Source organism: Suncus etruscus, chromosome 6, assembly GCF_024139225.1.
Source record: "Suncus etruscus isolate mSunEtr1 chromosome 6, mSunEtr1.pri.cur, whole genome shotgun sequence".
NCBI lineage: Eukaryota > Metazoa > Chordata > Mammalia > Eulipotyphla > Soricidae > Suncus > Suncus etruscus.
Genome location: NC_064853.1, coordinates 1,971,897 through 1,990,636, shown reverse-complemented (window position 1 = coordinate 1,990,636; position 18,740 = coordinate 1,971,897). Strand labels below are relative to the sequence as shown.

The window sequence follows — 18,740 nt, the reverse complement described above, 5'->3', positions numbered from 1 at the left end:
AGCCTGTGCCTGCTGCCCACGGTCCCTCACTCGCCCACCCGCCGCTCCGCTCCTCCCTCTCGGCCTCAGAATGCCCCGAGTCCCCACAGAGGGCAAAGTCGCAGGGACCGTCAGGTGAACAGGCCTGACGTCTGGGCGCCGGACTGCCACACCCATGGCGGGCACAGTAACAGGAGGAGGGCATGTTGGAGGGGCAGGGCCGGCTCTGCAGGGGTCCAAACACTCCCCACAGGTGGGGGTACCCCGAGCTGCCCTGCCTCCCCGTGGACACCTCCAAACATAGCCCAGAGCAGCCAGATGGATTCACAAGGAAACAGCACTGGAAGGTTCACCCAGGGAACCCTTCCAGTCACGTGCCTGTCCCCTGTCCCCTTAGGAGCCATGACAGGATCACTCACAAGTGCACCTTGGATTGTAAACAAGGCAGAGTCCACAGTCTTGGGAGACCCCCCATCTGCCTTGGGGTGCCCTCCCTGGCCAGCAGCCATGACTGGCCCCAGTGGGGACAGTCGGGCGTGAGGCACTGACCCAGATGCTGCAAACACCCCGTCCCACATCTGCTTCTCTCTGGGGTCCCCGCAAGCAGTGGGGCCTCATCTCACCCCAGCACACTGAAGGCCTGTCCTGAGATGAGCCTGGGGAGGTTCCTGAGGCCAGGCCAGACCGCCTCCCCGTGTCCCTGACTGGGCTCCTGAGTGGCCGAGGCTCTCTGGGCGTCGCACAAATGCTGTTGGGGTGTGCTCAGGGCCCCCGGCCTGTCCTTGGTATAGCTGACGATGAGGCCCTCCTTGGGGCTCACATGGGGTGCAGGAACCCAGGTCTGCTCCTGCTCGGGAACACTCCAACCTCCCCGACAGATCGTGTCTGCGTGGCCCGAGGGGCTATGGAGCTGCAGGGACGCTCACGGCTTTGCCAACTGGCATTGCGTAGGCATTCAGCTCTCCTCTGACACCCACAGGGGAAACAGGAGGCCAGCTGCACACACGGGATCGCACACACTGACATGGGATCATATGTGAGTACACACACCAACATAGGCACACACGGGCTCACACACTTGAGCACACACCTACACAGACCCACACAGTATCACACATCAATACACACAGAATCACATATGTGAGCAACTCAGGCACGCAAAGGATCACACACATGAGCATACACCCTGACACAGGATCGCACATGAGCACACAGGCTCACATGTTGAACACACACGGTCACGGTATACATTCTGCACAAACGAGGACCCTGCAACAGGTGAGCCTATGTACGCACACAAGAGAACAGACACACATGTGCAAGCATGAATATAGCACAGATGTGCAATAAGAAAACACATGTGCATATGAGAACAGACCGGACTGCACACCTGAGAGCAGACATGCATGTGCACACACGGGGACACGTGAACATGCATGTGAACATACTGTATGCATGAGAAGACTCACATGCACACATGAGAGCAGACACACATGCACACACGAGAACAGAGCACACAGCATTCCATGCACAAAATAAGTGCACGGCTGAGCACCGTGACCTGGCAGCTAGCCCCAGCTGTGTCTGCAGCACCTCGGCGACCCCTAGAACCCTCATACTCCAGCACATGCCCTGTACCCCAACAGCAGAAGGGCCCCAGAAGGATCCCCGTAGCTGAAGGGGCCAGGCCCCGGGAGTGGCCACATCAGCTCAGGGCTGGGGGGACTCTGGGGGACCCCCGAGCTCTTCTTCCACATCCCTCCTAAGGGGCCCAGCATCTCAGCACTGCTAGAGCCAGAGTCCCTTCCGCACCCATTCTGACCGGGTCCCAACTGCTGCCAGCCTTGCACTGAGCACCCACAGCCCAGCCCGGCCCGGCCCACCACCCACCGACTCCTCTCTGGTCAGGCCAAACCCACCAACTGTGATGGCGGCGCCTTTGGGTCCCGGCCAGGGTGGGGCCCGTCTGCCCCTCCCCACATCCACCCACCCAGACCCCAGCGGGGTGGCCAGAAGGCAGGGGACAGAGGGCAGGGGACGGACATGGCCTGTGTCCGGGACATTCCGGCCACCGGCAGCTCACGCCCACAGACTGGCTGGAGAGGAATTCCCGGGAGCTAGTAGTATTCCGTCGTCCAGCCAGAGGCTCCCATCACAGTCAGCAAAAGGGCTGCTCCCAGGGTGGGCTGGAGACCACCACGGTGCCAGAGTGGGGGCTGGAGACCCTCTGGTGGGCAGAAGGGGGCCTGGCGACCCCCGTGCTGGGCAAGGGGACCAGACTGGATGGTTCACCCCAGGTGAACCCCAAGGTACTCACCTTGCCCAAAGGCTGCTCCCTAGCGCCCCAGTCTACCTGTGGGCCCCGACAGCGCCGGAGAAAGTGACCCGGGCGAGGGCCAGGTGGCAGCAGCGGCCGGAGCTGCCTGACCTAGATCCACTGACCCGTGCTGAGCAGCAGGCCGCCAGCCGGAGTCGGGGTACAGAATGTTCCAGAAACCGAAAGTAGCTGGGGGCGCTGCCCTGCGAGATGTGGGTGCCACCAGTGTCCCCTCACGGTCAGTGGAGCCCCCCGAGGGCCTGCAGCTCTGTAGGGTGCTCAGAGGGAAGGGGTGCTAGGCTAGGCTGCAGCACAGGGGTCCCTGCTTGCACCCCCTTCTCCCGGTGCTGCAGGGCTGGGGCCCACCAGTCGCTGTCCCTCCCACTGGACTTGGGGATACTTCCAGCTTCAGGGAGCCCAGGACTAGGCGTGAACCCCAACTTTGGGGGGGACCTCCAGGGCCAGGAATTCCAAGTGTCAGGGGATCTGAACCGGAGAGAGGTGGACACGAGGGCCCCCCCCTGGCCAGCCCAGATTGAAATTCACACCCCAAATTCCAAGCAGGTTCTGATGCACCCCATGGCCCGCAGCAAGGTGAGGCTTCACTTGGGGGGCACACGCTCCCCACCCGCCCGGGTCAAGTCCGTGTCAGAGGTCCCGGGGCTGGGCCCTTGGAAGCCTGGACCCCAAGGCGCAGGCCCGGGCAGGGGCCGGCGGGTTGAGGGTTCGGGACCGGGGGTCCCCCAGTTTGGCGCGCGCTGGGGCGGGCACCGGTGCGCCCGGCTCACCTGTCCGCGCGCACCCCGACTCACCTGCGCCCGGCAGCGGGGCAACGGGGCCGAGCGGCAGCCGAGCGCCCAGGCCGGGCCGCGCTGGGCCGCGGGGTTCGGGCCGCCCGGGCCCCTCCCCGGCCCCGCCCCGCCACTTCCTGTGCGCCCCGCGGGAGGCCCGCCCGGCCCGCAGCTGGCCAGCCCGGGAGCCCGGGACCCGGGGGTCGGAGCCTGTGACCCGGCCGGCCAGCCCCCCGCCTGCCAGCGCCCGGCCTCGCCTTACCCGCGCAGCCAGCCAGCCCGCGAGCCAGCAGTGCTCCCGCCGCCTCCAGGAAGCCCTCCGGCGCCCGGCCCGGCCCGCCCCACGGTCAGGCCCCGCCTTCGGGATGCCGGGAGCGGCCACGCCTCGCCCCGCACGCACCTGGGAGCCGGGCGGGGCCTCTGACCCTGAAGTCCAGCCCACTGCGAAGCTCCTGCTGGCAGCTTTTTCATTAATGAATTAATTACTTTACTTGTTTGTTTGTTTGTTTGTTTGTTTGTTTGGGGGCCCACCCGGCATCCAGCCCAATGCAAAGCTCCTGCTTGCAGCTTTTTCATTAATTACTTTACTTGTTTGTTTGTTTGTTTGTTTGTTTGGGGGCCCACCCCTCAGCGCTCAGGGCTTCCTCCTGGCTCTTCTGCGCTCAGAAATAGGCTCGGGGGACCCTATGGGGTGCCAGGATTCGAACCACCGTCCTTCTGCATGCAAAGCAAACGCCTTACCTCCATGCTCTCTCTCCGGCCCTATCTATCTATCTATCTATCTATCTATCTATCTATCTATCTATCTATCTATCTATCTATCAATCAATCATCTACCTACCTACCTACACACACCTACCTATACTACCTACCTACCTATACCTACTCTATCTATCTATCTATCTATCTATCTATCATCTACCTACCTACACACATCTACCTATACTACCTACCTACCTATACCTACCTACTCTATCTATCATCTATCTATCAATCATCTACCTACCTACCTACACACACCTACATATACCTACCTATACTACCTACCTACCTATACCTACTCTATCTATCTATCTATCTATCTATCTATCTATCATCTACCTACCTACACACACCTACCTATACTACCTACCTACCTATACCTACTCTATCTATCTATCTATCTATCTATCTATCTATCTATCTATCTATCTATCTATCATCTACCTACCTACACACATCTACCTATACTACCTACCTACCTATACCTACCTACTCTATCTATCTATCTATCTATCTATCTATCTATCTATCTATCTATCTATCTATCTATCTATCTATCTATCTATCTATCTATCTATCTATCTATCTATCCATCCATCCATCCATCCATCCATCCATTGATATTTGCTCCTGGCTGTGTGTGCTCAGAAATCACTCCTGTCGTGCTGGGTGGTGGGGAAGCTGGAATCGAACCCGTGGCGCCCCGGTGCAAGGCGAGACTAGACGCTCCTCTGGGCCCAGCGGGAAAACCCGCCACGCCCACCAGCGCAGCCGCGCCTCCCTATAGGAGGAATCCGTCCGGTGGGCGGGGTTATCTTGCTATGGTCCCGTCTATGGGGGGCGGAGTCCGAGGTGGCCCCGCCCACCCGCCGCCGCCTTTGCAAAGCTTTGCATTCCTGGCTGAGCCGCTGCAGCGACCTGGGCCCAGGAGCCTGCTCTGGACTCTCCCGCAGGAGGACTCCTTCCTGCAGCTTGGGCGGCGTTCAGAGGGCTGCAGAAGGGCCAAGAGGCCTGCGTGTTTCTCCAGCCTCGGGGAGCCGGAGCCAGAGCACAGCCGGGAGGGCGTTTGCCTTGCAGGGGCAGGCCTGGGTTCGATCCCTGGTCTCCCAGGAGCGCTGCCAGGAATGACCCCTAAACACAGCCTGGAGTCACCCCCAAAGGCCACTGGGTGTGGCCAAACACAGAACAAAAAGTGAACTTGTTATGATTTCCATCATTTTTTTTTATTTATTTATTTTTTGTTTTTGGGTCACACTTGCAGCACTCAGGGGTTTCTCCTTGCTCTATGCTCAGAAATCGCTCCTGGCAGGCTCGGGGGACCATATGGGATGCCGGGATTCAAACCAAAGACCTTCTGAATGAAAGGCAAACGCCTTACCTCCATGCTATCTCTCCGGCCCCAAAATGGGGATTTTTTTTGTTTGTTTTTGGATCACACCCAGTGGCATTCAGGGGTTACTCCTGGCTCTATGCTCAGAAATCGCTCCTAGCAGGCTCTGGGGACCATATGGGATGCCAGGATTTGAACCACCAACCTTCTGCATGCAAGGCAAACACACTACCTCCATGCTGTCTCTCCAGCCCCAACCATCTTCTTTTTTGGGGGGGGGTCTTTTGGGTCACACCTGGTAGTGCTCAGGGGTCACTCTTGCCTCCACGCTCAGAAATCGCTCCTGGCAGGCACGGGGGACCATATGGGATGCCAGGATTTGAACCACCGACATTCTGCATGCAAGGCAAACACACTACCTCCATTCTATCTCTCTGGCCCCAACCATCTTCTTTTTTAATCTCAGGCCCAGCTGTACAGAAGCCTTACAGAAGCTCAGGTGTTGGGACCGGAGCAATAGCACAGCTGTAGGGCGTTTGCTTTGCACACAGCAGACCCAGGATGTACGGTGGTTCAAATCCCAGCATCTCATATGATCTGAGCCTGCCAAGAGCGATTTCTGAGCCTGCGCAGAGTCAGGAGGAACCCATGAGTGCAGCTTGGCGTGACTCAAAAACCAAATAAAATAATAATAATAATAATAATAATAATAATAATAATAATAATAATAATAATAATTAGGCACCTTAGTAATACTGCGTTCTCAAACCTTTGCAAAACAGTTGGCCTGGGCCCGGAGAGATAGCACAGCGGCGTTTGCCTTGCAAGCAGCCGATCCAGGACCAAAGGTGGTTGGTTCAAATCCCGGTGTCCCATATGGTCCCCCGTGCCTGCCAGGAGCTATTTCTGAGCAGACAGCCAGGAGTAACCCCTGAGCACTGCTGGGTGTGGCCCAAAAACCAAAAACCAAACCAAAAACCAAACAAAATAAAACAGTTGGCCCATTGTGGGGTGGGGGAGGAGGGAGAGAGAGGGAGAGAGAGAGAGAGAGAGAGAGAGAGAGAGAGAGAGAGAGAGAGAGAGAGAGAGAGAGAGAGAGAGAGAGAGAGAGAGACTGAATTGGAGGCTGACATTGAAAGATGAAATCGTTATATTTCTGACTGAGCAGAAATCCAATTTTGTTGATTTTCCCCCCAATGACATATGACTTACAAAGTCGTGTTGTCGGATTTTTTATTTTTTTAAAAGCTCAATGATTTAAACATGTTGCTTCCAGGGGGAAATTGTAGTGTATTTATGTTAAAAGATTAAATGAAAAGCGTCACTGAAAAAAAATAAAAAATAAAAAAGCCCCGTGGAGGAAGAAGGGCGGGAAATGCCTCAGACCTGTCTCGGGCGACAGATGGCTTCACGGCAGCAAAGAACCTTCGGAAGATTTGCTTGTCGGCATTACCGGGCTGACGTGGGGTGTCTGAGTGAGCGTCAGAAACCCGGACCCTGAAATGTTGCTCTTCGCAGAGGCACAGTTAGGGTCACCCTCGGAGCGGGGCTGAAATATGAAACATCACTCATCACTCAGTATTGTGAAAAGGTCAGGACGGAGCCTGGACTCGAGTTTCCTAAAAGGCCCGAAGTGGGTTCTGGTTTGGTCCTGGACGGACTTTTCCAGTTGCTTTTTCTTCTTGTTGTTTTTTTTGGGGGGACAGGGGGTTTGGGCCCCACCCGGCAGTGCTCAGGGGTTCATTCTGGCTCTGTGCTCAGAAATTGCTTCTGGCAGACTCGGGGGACCATTTGGGATGCCGGGGATCAAACCCTCATCTGCCCTGGGTCAGTGTGTGCAAGGCAAATGCCCTACCACTATGCTACCACTCCGGCTTCTTTCCAGTCGTTTCTAAAGTGGCCCCAATTCCTGCCTGTTCAAGCTTTGGTCCTGTCTTGGCAGTGACCCTGCTTGGAGCCAAGTACCCACCGGCCCTTAGAGATGATGGAGACTGTCAGACTTTGGGGCACTTTCTTCGGGTCCAATATGAAACCCCATCTGCCGAGGGTGAGGATCTGCTTCCTGGTCAGTCCTGGTGTCACTACGCGGGCACCGTGTGGTCTCCAGAAGGTTCTCAGGACTTGCTGCCAGTGATATGACTCCACGGACCCTGGGCTTCGAGTGGAGAAGGCCAAGTGCCCAGTGACAGCGGTGACAGCGCCAGGCGGGCCTCGTCCATCGTCCATCGCCGGGGCTTGGGCCCTGCATAGGCTTAGCCCCGTTGCCCAGTCGACTCTCTCCTGGGTGCTCCCAGTAGACTCCCTCCTGGGAGCTCCAGCGGGCTCTCTCCTGGGTGGCCCCCAGTGTCTCCTGAGGCTGTGTTCCTGGGAGAGGAACTGAGGAGATAGGGACAGTCAGGAAACCAGCGGCGGGCTTCAGGATGTGCATGGTGTCTGCGTGTCTGTGTGAGCCCAGGCATGTACATTGTATACCTACGTGCATGTTTGCGCTGTGGCTGTGCAAGCAAGCGTGTGCGTGTGTGTTCCTGCGGGTCTATGTGCCTGGGATCGCCACTGCCTTGAATGGAGGGGGGTGGAGAGAGGGGAGAGGGGAGGGAGGGAGAGACAGGGGAGAGGCTGCATTCCTGCGGTGGGAGGTGGGAGGCTGGACAGGTGGGGGAGGGGCCGGCTGATAAACTTTGACCGGAAGTAGCCAAGAGCGCAGGGTCCAGGCAAAGGTCACTGTGGATTTGTGGGGTGAGGAGGGGTCTAGCCCCCTTGGGGGGCAAGGAAGCCCCAGGGAGTACCCCCTCCCTACCTTAGAAGCTGATTAATCTCCAGCCTCCATCTCCTAGGACAGTGGTGGCGTGGGCCCCTTTATTACTTTCTTTTTTTTTTTTTTTTTTGGTTTTTGGGCCACACCCGGCGGTGCTCAGGGGTTACTCCTGGCTGTCTGCTCAGAAACAGCTCCTGGCAGGCACGGGGGACCATATGGGACACCGGGATTCGAACCAACCACCTTAGGTCCTGGATTGGCTGCTTGCAAGGCAAACAACGCTGTGCTATCTCTCCGGGCCCGCCTTTATTACTTTCATTCACTCTACCGTCACCCCCTAATTCATGTCGCTTGCACCCTGGCATGTTTCCCAAGACACCCCAAAACCTACCTACAGTTCCTACAAAACCTACAAGATGTGGCAAAGGGAAGATCATCTCCTCTCTCTTGCATGTTATACCTCGCTGCTGGTCTAACCTCTGCTGTGACAGTGACAGGAAAGCTCTGCCTAGCTGGTGACAGCCATGCCTAGAGGCTCCCGAGGACCCAGGCCCTGGGTGCTGTAGGCCCACCCATGCTCCCCCAGGTTGTACATTTGGGGTGCTTTCAGCCGACATAGCCCTACTGACTCTGGATGAGGTGAGCAGAGCCTGGCAGTGGCAGGCAGCTTGCAGCCCTGTGCCAGGCCAGGGCACTTGAGAAGGGTCCCCTAGTGTGCAAGTAAGTTCTTGGATGCTGTGTTTTAGGGGTATCCCTCCATTCCCCCCAAATCAGAGTCTCCCTAGCATGACTGGGTCTGTTCTACCAGTGCAAGGTTCCGGTGAGCCTGGAGGGCCCAATAAGCCAGTAGCACACTGGGATGGTGTCTGGGGTGCGCGTTTGTGGGTCTCTCAGGACGCCAAGGCCCCCACAAAAGCAACCTTGAGCGGCATTGGCCAGGCGGGTCGCTGCTACTCTCTGGCGGCCATTGTGGGAATTGCACCCTCAGATGCTCCTCCAGGGAGCTCTTCAGCGTAGACTCTCACTGGCCTTCTGAGAAAGGGGCTTTCTCTGAGCCTAGCAGCAGGCCCGGTTCTTCCTGCCCTGCGCCCATCTGCTCTGATTTGGCTTCTTTGGTGGGGACCATTTTCCGGGAGGTGCTGCGTGGTGAGATGAGTAATCCCGAGTGCGACTCGACCTCCTGGCCCCTCTCACATCCCGACGAGGTTCTGTGGCCTGTGGCCTCCTCAGCTGACATCAGGGAGGGTGCTGAGGAACTCCAGAAATGGGGGCTGGGGAAGTGGTACAGCAGGGAGGACGCTGGCCTTGCACATGACTGACCTGGGTTCGATTTCTGGCATCCCATAGGTTTCCCCGAGCCTGCCAGGAGTGGTTGCTGAATGCAGACATAGGAATAACTCCCAAGCCCAAAAACAAAAACAAAAAACAAGGAGTTGGAGAGATAGCATGGAGGTGGGGCACTGGCCTTGCATGCAGAAGGACGGTGGTTCAAATCCCGGCATCCCATATGGTCCCCCGAGCCTGTCAGGAGCGATTTCTGAGTGTAGAGCCGGGAGGAACCCCTGAGTGTTGCTGGGTTTGACCCAAAAACAAAAACAAAAAACAGAAAGCCTGGCCAGACCCAGTCTGCTGCCAGCAGAACCTTCGTCCCTGACGCTGGGGACTTTCACTGCCATTGCTGGAGGACTGATATGGGTTCTGCCTGCACCCGTCTGTCCTGTGGGATCCTTGAGGGACATCTCAGGCTGAGTGGGGCTGTACCCAGGACATGGGCAGCTCCACACTCCCTGGCCCTGGGCCGACCCAAACCCCATCCACAGGGGGATCAGGGAGGCTCCTCCAGGGGCCTGAGAGAACCTGGGGCAGTGTGCCTAGAGACCCAGTTCCAGTGCCACTGACCTTTTGTAAGCACGGCTGCCTGCTGGGCACTTCCCAGTAACAGCAGCACTGGGGATTGGCAGTGACCACAGACCAGTGGTGTCCACAGACTGGCAATGCCCATATACTGCTGCACCCACAGACCAGCTGCCCTGCAGGAGGTTCAGGTCTGATCTGCTGCTCACCCTCCTTGGAGAGCTGACATGAACTGGGTGCCCCTGCAGGCTGGGTGGGCAGTGCTTCCCACCCACTGTCCCTGTAGGCCCCAGGGGTACCCAAGATGGCAGTCAGGGCCCACAATACTCCTCCCTCTGCTCTTCATCCCGCAGTCATTTGGGTGTTGGGAAAGGCATGATCTGACTGACCCCAGTCCCCCAGACTGCGGGTGGGTGAGGGCAGGCGGTGCTTGTGAGGGTGGCGGGCAGAGATAGGAGGCGACTGGGAGCAGGTGGTCACTCTTCCATGTGCCCCAAATAGACGGGCCCTCCAGCCCCTGCAATTCACACTACAACTTCGAGGTTCCAGGGAAGCACCCAAGGGAGCACCCTGAACACTCACAGGGAGCACTTCTGGTTCCCCAAAGAGGAAAACTGAAAACCACACAACTTGGCCCCCAGGGGAGAGTTGGGGTGTCAGAGCCTTGGGGTGCCACCGAGGTGCCTGTGTAGCCACAGGACAAGACTGAGCCAAGGCCCTGAAACGGGATGTCACAGGGTGGAGCTTCCGTCCCTGCACCCCCACGGGGAGACTCGTGTCCTCCAGAGCCTTCATCAGCTGTGCCCGGAGCCTCGTTGTGCTGAGGGCGCTTGGGGAGGGAGGGCTGACGGGAGAATCTCCACACACTCACTGTCCACTTAACTGTCCCAGGAGGAAGGACAGGCCCAGGCTTGGAAGGGAGGGTGGGAGGGCTGGACCCTGTGAAGGCTTAAAGCATCACTGGGCGAATGAGTCGGGGAGGCCCCTTGTGGCCCCTGGGAGCCACGGGCCAGATATAGTGTCTGGGACCTCCCAATGCACCCTGAGCTGGGCCCCACCCAGCATACATGGATGAGGCTCCCACAGCCAGGCCTTGGACCCTCATGCATGGGGCCTTCAGCATGGAAGGATCCCGTGATGGTTGAGCATCTGTGACTGCTCAGGCGGGATGGGGGAGGACTGCTGAGCTGTGGGGGTCCCGGGTCTACCCTGGCACCCCCTGGTCTCTGAGCACCACCTGGAGGGGCCCTAGTCCACAAAAGATGGGTTGTATTTTCCCAGAAAAGTTTTAATAAAGTGTACAGGCCCACAAGATCCATCTAGAACATTCCACTCTTGATTTCCTACTGGCCAAGGGTTTCACTCTGATCTCATCCACTAATATACCCTTGGCAGGAGGAGGGAAAATACCTGCATGCATACATACTTACATACATAACTCAGAGCCCCCTGGTGGTGACCAAAGACACTGTGGCCACAGGTCATTTCTAACTGTCCACTCCCCAGACTGGTGGCGCCCCCTGAAATCCTCTGAGTCACATAAAGCCCCTTGCTTTGGGGCACAGCCAAGACATAAAAAGAGAGATTTGGGGCAGGAGCAATATCACAGTGGTTAGAACGTTTGCCTTGTACGTGGGGTTGATTCCAGGCAACCCATTGGGTCCCCTGAACCTACCAGGAGGAATTTCTGAACGCACAGCCAGCAGTACACCCAAGCACTGCCAGGTGTGGCCAAAAATATATATAAAATAAAAACTAAAAAGCGATGTTACCCCTCACCTCATCGTCCTGCCTAGCTGACCTGGAGAGGGAGACCCTCCCACATCTGGGAGGGGTCTAGGGAAGGTAATAAAGGGGTTGCCTCGGAGGCAGAGAGAGGATTCAGCAGGAGATTCAGCAGAGGAAGCCTCAGGAGGAGGTTACAGAATGGAGAGAGGTTTAGATGCAGGGCAGTTGCAGAGAGGCTGCTTAAAAAATTAACTTAGAAGCCATGCAAGACACACAAATGGTGGCTAGAGTATTATAAATAAAGCTTCGTGTCTCCTGACTTCTACTGACAGCTTGTGGATTCTTTCCTTGGTGCTACCCTGAGCCTGCAGACCTGCAAGCTGGACGGGGATGCAGGCGCCGGCTGGCCGAGAAAGGCCTCACCATCCATCCACCATCATCCGCATCCATCAAGGAAGGACTCATAGTAATTTAATTCTACAAAGCGAGACTCTAGAATTTCCTCCCATGGTCTCCTTCTGAAACATTTCATCCCTCAGTCTGTCTCCTATGGCCTGACACTCAGTCCCTCTCCCAGGCATCCATTGACCATCCCCACCCAGGGCTCTGCCTTTTCCAGAACATTCTGTGGTAAAAGCCTTGATACAACTTTCTTCACTCAGTGTAAAGAAAGTATGGAGCCTTTTTGGCGCATGCACCATGTTCCCGTGTGTACCTGTATGTATGCATGTACACACACGTCTCTGAGTTTACATGCATGTTTACATTCACTCATGTTCCTGCATGTACCTGAAGGTTCACATGTACCCATGTTCCTGTTGTGTACCTGCATGTTCAACGCACATGTTTCCTTGCATGTACTGATATGCCACACATGTTTGGTGTACAGGCATGTTAATTCATACGTGTTTTGTGAACACATCCATGTTTCTATGTATGCATGTTCACATACACACGTGTTCTTGTACCTGTGATTCATGTGAGCCCATGTTCCTGTGTAATGTACCCACATATTTGCATGTATCTATGTCCCTGCATGTTTACATGCACCCTTGTTCCTGTGCATGTACCCTGAACGGTCATGTGTATCATGTTTCTTTGTGTACATGTATGTTCATACACCCCTGTTACCCCATCCCCCATCCTTCCTGTGTGGCCTTGCCTGCTAGTAAGACCTGCCCATTTCTGGGAGGGGTCTTTGGGAGGCATCAATGGGATCACCTGAAGGGCAGGAAGGAGGAGAGATTGGGAGATTGGGAGAGATTCAGCAAGGGAGAAGCAGGAGGAGGAGAGCTGGCTGAAAGGGATAGAATGCAGGACAAGTAAAGGAGATGGCTTGAAAGGTTTTCAAGCTTAGGAGCCACACATATGTTGGCCAGGGCCTTTAATAAAGCTGATGTCGGGGCCCGGAGAGATAGCACAGCGGTGTTTGCCTTGCAAGCAGCCGATCTAGGACCAAAGGTGGTTGGTTCGAATCCCGGTGTCCCATATGGTCCCCCGTGCCTGCCAGGAGCTATTTCTGAGCAGACAGCCAGGAGTAACCCCTGAGCACCGCCGGGTGTGGCCCAAAAGCCAAATAAATAAATAAATAAATAAATAAAAAAAATAAAGCTGATGTCTCGTGAAACCTGACTGATGTGAGTCTTCCTCGCCTCCATCCTGAACCCTCAGACCCACCTGCTGAAGGGGGTTGGAGATGCGTGGCCTGGGCCGGCAGAGAAAGGCCCCGTTCCTCCATCACCATCCATCACCATCCAGCCCCATCAAGGGCAGTTATTCAACACACCCCATATTCCAACATGTACCTACATGCTCAAATGTACCCATGCTCCTGTATGTTCATGTGCACCCATGTTCTGGGCTCTTCTCTGCTTCCAGCTGAGCCTGCCCTGAGTCCAGGCAGAAGAAACAGACCGGCCAGACCTGAGTGCAGAAGCCTGACCTCTGGGGCTGGAGAGATAGCATGAAGGTAAGGTGTTTGCCTTTCATGCAGAAGGACGGTGGTTCGAATCCTGGCATCCCATTTGGTCCCCCAAACCTGCCAGGAGCGATTTCTGGCAGGTGTGACCCCCCCAAAAAAAAGAAGAAGCCTGACCTTGACCCACAGCCCAGGGACAGGACCAGGAGGAGGAGGAGGAGGAGGCCTTGGGCACCTTAAGCCAGTTGGCCAGGTCCAGGCAGTGACCAGCCTCTCTGCTGCTGGTCCCTCAGAACCAAAGAGGGAAAGTGAGGTGTCACCTCCAGGCACTGGTGCCTGTTTTTGGGCCCGCTTCTCGCCATGACACCCCCTGCCTCATCTCACAGGCAGACACAGAGCTGGTCCCACGTGGGGGGGGGGGTCCCTCTGCCTCCCCACCTCCTCGCTTTGGCAGCATCCTTTATGCCCTGCCCTACGGTTCTGCACAAGAGCACCCTGTGCCCAGGAGAGACACCAGCTGCTTCTTTAGCCCTGCTAGGTGTTTCCAGAAGTTTGCGGCCTTGGAACCTCAAGGTCCAGTTGCCCCTCAAGGCTCGGGGTCCCTGCTAGGGACACACACAGCTCCTCATTCCGTGACCTCTGCTCCCTTCGTCTGCCAAGCGAGTTATGGACCTGCACACAAACACCAGTACCAGGCTGAGGGGGGCCACTCACCCCGTGCCCAGCACACACACCCTGGCAGTCTCTCCCCCACTTTAGTCCCATCTGCCTGCTCCTGGCGTGGATCTGGGCTCCTAGAGGAAGCTCTGGGCTGTTTACAACTGCTTCTCTGCAGCTCAGTTTGGCCCGGAGGGTCTGTTGGGGGGAGTTCATGGGTGCCCTTTTCCCAGCGCCCTGAGCCACCCCAGCACTTTCTTCTGTCTTTCTCCAGCCGCTTCACCAGAGCAGCCCTTCTGCCGGCTGGCCACAGTCCGCTTGTCAGGCCTGTTTCTCCGCTGACAAAGGCGCCATTCTCAGCTGCTCTCCCAGTGAGGGGCTCTGGCAGCCGGCACAAAGATGGGGTTTTCACTCCACTGGAGCCGCATTTCGGAGCACTGGCAAGGCCGTCCGTGGGGCCGGGGACTGTCACTCTAGAGAGTGAATGACCAGAAAGTGCCTCCATTCAGCACCCGGGAATTCCCAGGGTTTGCCTGGGAGAACAGAGATGCTCGGGCAAGAGTGAAGCCTGCCGCCTCCCCGGGGAAAGCCGCCTCTGACCAGTGCAGCAACAGCCTGGAATGTACCAGGCCCTCGCAGGCAGCCCCCACCATGCAGACACCCCACGTCCTGCCACGGGCATGGAACTGCCTGGCTGGAACTTGGAACAGTTCCATCTCATTCCAGGAGCAATTGCGGTTCTGAGTGGGCCTGGAGGTCTCTCGAAGTCTTATGGGGAAGTACCAGCGTTTCCACAGTCCACCCTGAGTATTGGTGTGATCTGGAAATTTGTGCCAATATGTTCAGTGATCATTCACCCACCTATTACCAATCATTCATCCACCGATCATCCATCTCCCAATATCACTGGCCATTCACCCATCCACCATCGACCTCTGTCAAGTCATTAACTGGTTACCTGCCTTTCTCTCCCCATCTAGGCATCCATCTGCCCACCTGTTTTTCCACCATCCATGAATCATTAATTCGTCACCACCTTCCCATCCCATCTATCCATTCACCCATTATCCTTCATTCATGCTTGTTTACATACAACTATCTATGCATCAGTTAATGTCGCCATCAATATCATCCTTATCTTCTTTTCCATCTATTCATTCTTATTTCTAGTCATACACTTGTTTTTTGATCATCAATTCAACCATTCATTCATTATCCATCTTCTACCTTCAATAATACACCTATTAATCATTCAGTCATCCATCCTCAATGACCTACCATATTCCATCATTCAGTCATCTGTCCAGTAATATATCTACACATACCCACCCATCCATACACCATCCATTCACCTACCCATCTGTCTGTCCATCTATCCATTCCTCCCTCCCTCCCTCCCTCCCTCCCTCCCTCCATCCATCCATCTACTCACCACACACCTGCCCATCCATCCACCCACCAATTCTTCTATCCTTCTATACACCCATCCATCATCCATCCATCCATCTACCCAACCACCCACTCACCTACCTATCTACTCATCCATCCTACCACCTACCCACCCACCCATCTATCCATTCATTCATCCACCCACTCCCCCATCCGTCCGTCCATCCATCCATCCATCCATCCATCCACTCACCCACCCACCCATCCATTCACCCATCCATCCATCGACTCACCCACCCATCCATTCATTCATCCATCCATCCATTGACCCACCCACCCATTCATCAACTCACCCACCCATCTATCACTCATCCACCCATCCATCCATCCATCCATCCATTCACCCATCCACCCACCCACACATCCATCCACCCACCCACCCACCTTCCATCCACCCATCCATCCATCAAGCCACCCATCCATCCACCCATCCACCCACCCACCCACCCATCTATCCACCCATCCATCCACCCACCCACCCATCCATCCATCCACCCACCCATCCATCCATCCACCCATCCACCCACCCATCCATCCATCCATCCATCCACCCACCCACCCATTCATCCATTCATCCATCTACTCACCCACCCACCCATTATCCACCCACATATTCAGCACCCATCCTTAATTCATTTATCCCCAGAACCTTCTTTCTCTTTGTGTGTTTATAGCTAGGTATAGAGACAAAGAGACACACCCAGACAATGTCCCCCTTCACAGCCCAGTGTCACTACACATAGTATTTGTGAATTGAAGACCTGGATATCGGGGGTGCCAGTGTGTGTGTGGCTAGACTCTGGACCCTCCTCAGCAGTGCAAACTCAGCCTTCCCCCCAAAAGTGTGTGATCCTGACTGTGTGTGGAGTGCTTCTTTCAGGAGGCAGGTCCCATTCTGAGGGTCAGGGGAGCAGCCTTTGTGGGGCTTTTGCATCCTCAGGTGCTCCTGGGAGGGTGGGACATCTGGGATTCAGGAGGGCCCACAGAACAGCAGGGAGAGGGAGGGCAGAGGCAGGGTAGAAACATCCAGCTGCAGGAAAGCCTGAACCCCCTGACCCACCCCCCCATCCTATGCTTGGGGGCCGGATCTGCAGCAAGGTGGCAGGAAGGACCCAGGAGAGCAGTGGGAGCAGACCCAGATGTGTTTGTGGGTGCTGGTCCTCAGGAAGGGGGCCAAGGCATTTGAGGGCTGGAGGGTACAGGGACAGAGTCTAGCTGTACCCCAGGGCAAATGCTCCCCACTGCCCTCAGGATGCAGGTGTCAGGGGTGTTAGGTGGCCTCTGAGCAGAGGGGGAGTCCCATCCACCGGCCCCTCCCGCAGCGACACTCCCAGGCAGCAGCAGGCATAGAAAGCACAGATTTATTGCAAGTCAGATCCTGTATAAATTCATTGGAGCATGGAAGGTACATTTGCTTAACAGGCCTAGTCTACGGGCTCTTCCTCAAGAGATTTCTCGACGGGACGTTGGTGCGTCACGTGCATCACAGCCTTGGAGACCAAATGAGGGGCGGGGGAATCGCTCTGGCGCTCCCAGAAGGCATGGGGTGGGAGTGGGGATGGTGGTGGGAGAGACACGAATCCTCCTCTCGCACCCTCAGGTCCCCTCCTCGGGCCCCGGCCCTCAGGGCACCATCTACGTATGAAGTTGTCCATTCTTCGCACGTCACACACAGACACGACGTTCACAGTTGCTAATGGCCATGCACAGTCTACGTGGGACAGAAGCAATTTACAGTGGGGACAGCCGAGGCCCCAGGGGACTCACAGGGACAGGACAGTCACTCCTCTGCCCACGCTCCACAGTTCTCCAAAGAAAAGCAACGGCCCAAAGGAAACAAAGCTGGGATGTGGCCGTGGCAGGGCGGGAGTTTGCATGGGGTGCCAGAGGCAGGAAGGGGATGTCGAGACGTGTCCTGGGTCCCCCAGCCCTGCGGGGGATTGGGACCTGGAGCTGCTTTTGGTTCAAGGTTTTCCCACAAGTTCAGAAGCGCCAGGAGGAAGAGCCTGGCTGGAGAGGAGAGAGGGATGGTCCCTGGGGACACCTCATCACACAATTTTGGGTGTGTTGCTCTGGGGACTGCAGGGTCAAGACCAAGCCCAGGGCCCAGGCCAGGTTGGTCCCGTCCAGGTGGACCCCTCAGCAGACGTGACTCAGTAGCTGCGACTGGGTGGGTGGGACCGCATCAGGGCTTTGAGGCCTCAAGGCAAGCGTGTAAAGGGGGTCCCCGATGCTTGAGCTGCGGCCAGGAGACCTAGGCTGAGAGGCCTCAGGAAGGGGAGGGAAGTGACCCTTCGGTTGAAGCAGGAGGAAGGATCCTGGCTGAACCGGCCCAGAGGGCACTCAGGTCATGGCACCATCCCATGCCCATATGGTGGTCGGAGGGTCAGTGGCTGTCCCCCCTCCCGCCCCCAGACTTCTGGCTCCCTGGGCTGAAGCTGGTGGATGCAGGCAGGTACTCCTGGGGACAGACAGACTGAGGAAGGGGGGCCCAGGACAGGCGCCTGGACCTGAGGGACAGAACATTGTGGGAAAAATGGTTTACAGTGAAGAGGGGACAAAAACATGACAAAATATGACAAAAATATGAGCTTGAGATGGGCAACAGGGAACCGGGTCTGGGCAAGGCCCCTCAGAGAGGGTAGTGGGCTGAAGGACAGATGGGGGCCAGAAGGGACCAAGGACGGGGTGCTGGCAGGAGGGGCAGGGGAGACTTTGGTGCTGTCCTTCATCTGTCTGCTCTGCTGCTGAGACACCCTGGCAGGCGCTGTCCAAGTGAGTCTAGCAGATAGAGCCAGGGCACCCAGGGGTGCATCCTAGGAAGGGCTTGTGGCATCCGAGGGGTCCCGCCTAGGTGAAAGGAGCTGAGACCGTCCTGGAAGGACACAAGGTGACTTTGCCTCACCTCGGGGACAATTGGGGAGGGAGGTGGACATCAACATGGCCAGGGCTCTGGCCTGTGAGGGCTTGGGGAGGACAGAGAGATTTAGGGTTCAGTGTCCAACCCGAGCCCAACTGAGATCTCCTATCCTGTGTGTGCCTGGACACACAGGGATACCCTGGGATAGGACAGAACATATTTCCAGCCCCGCCGCTGCCACCGGACCAGCCCCAGGACGTGCCTGTGTCCTGTGCCCTGTGTGCGCTTCTGTTAAAAAAAAAAAAAATAAAACAAAAAACAAAATGGGAACAGGGCGATT

The 18,740-nt window shown here is 56.3% G+C and overlaps 1 protein-coding gene across 1 annotated transcript in view; it reads left to right on the top strand.

Annotated features, from left to right (window-relative positions):
• CEP104 (centrosomal protein 104) overlaps nt 1–18,740 on the top strand; it is a 223,291-nt gene that overhangs the window by 155,255 nt on the left and 49,296 nt on the right. The window lies entirely within an intron of this gene.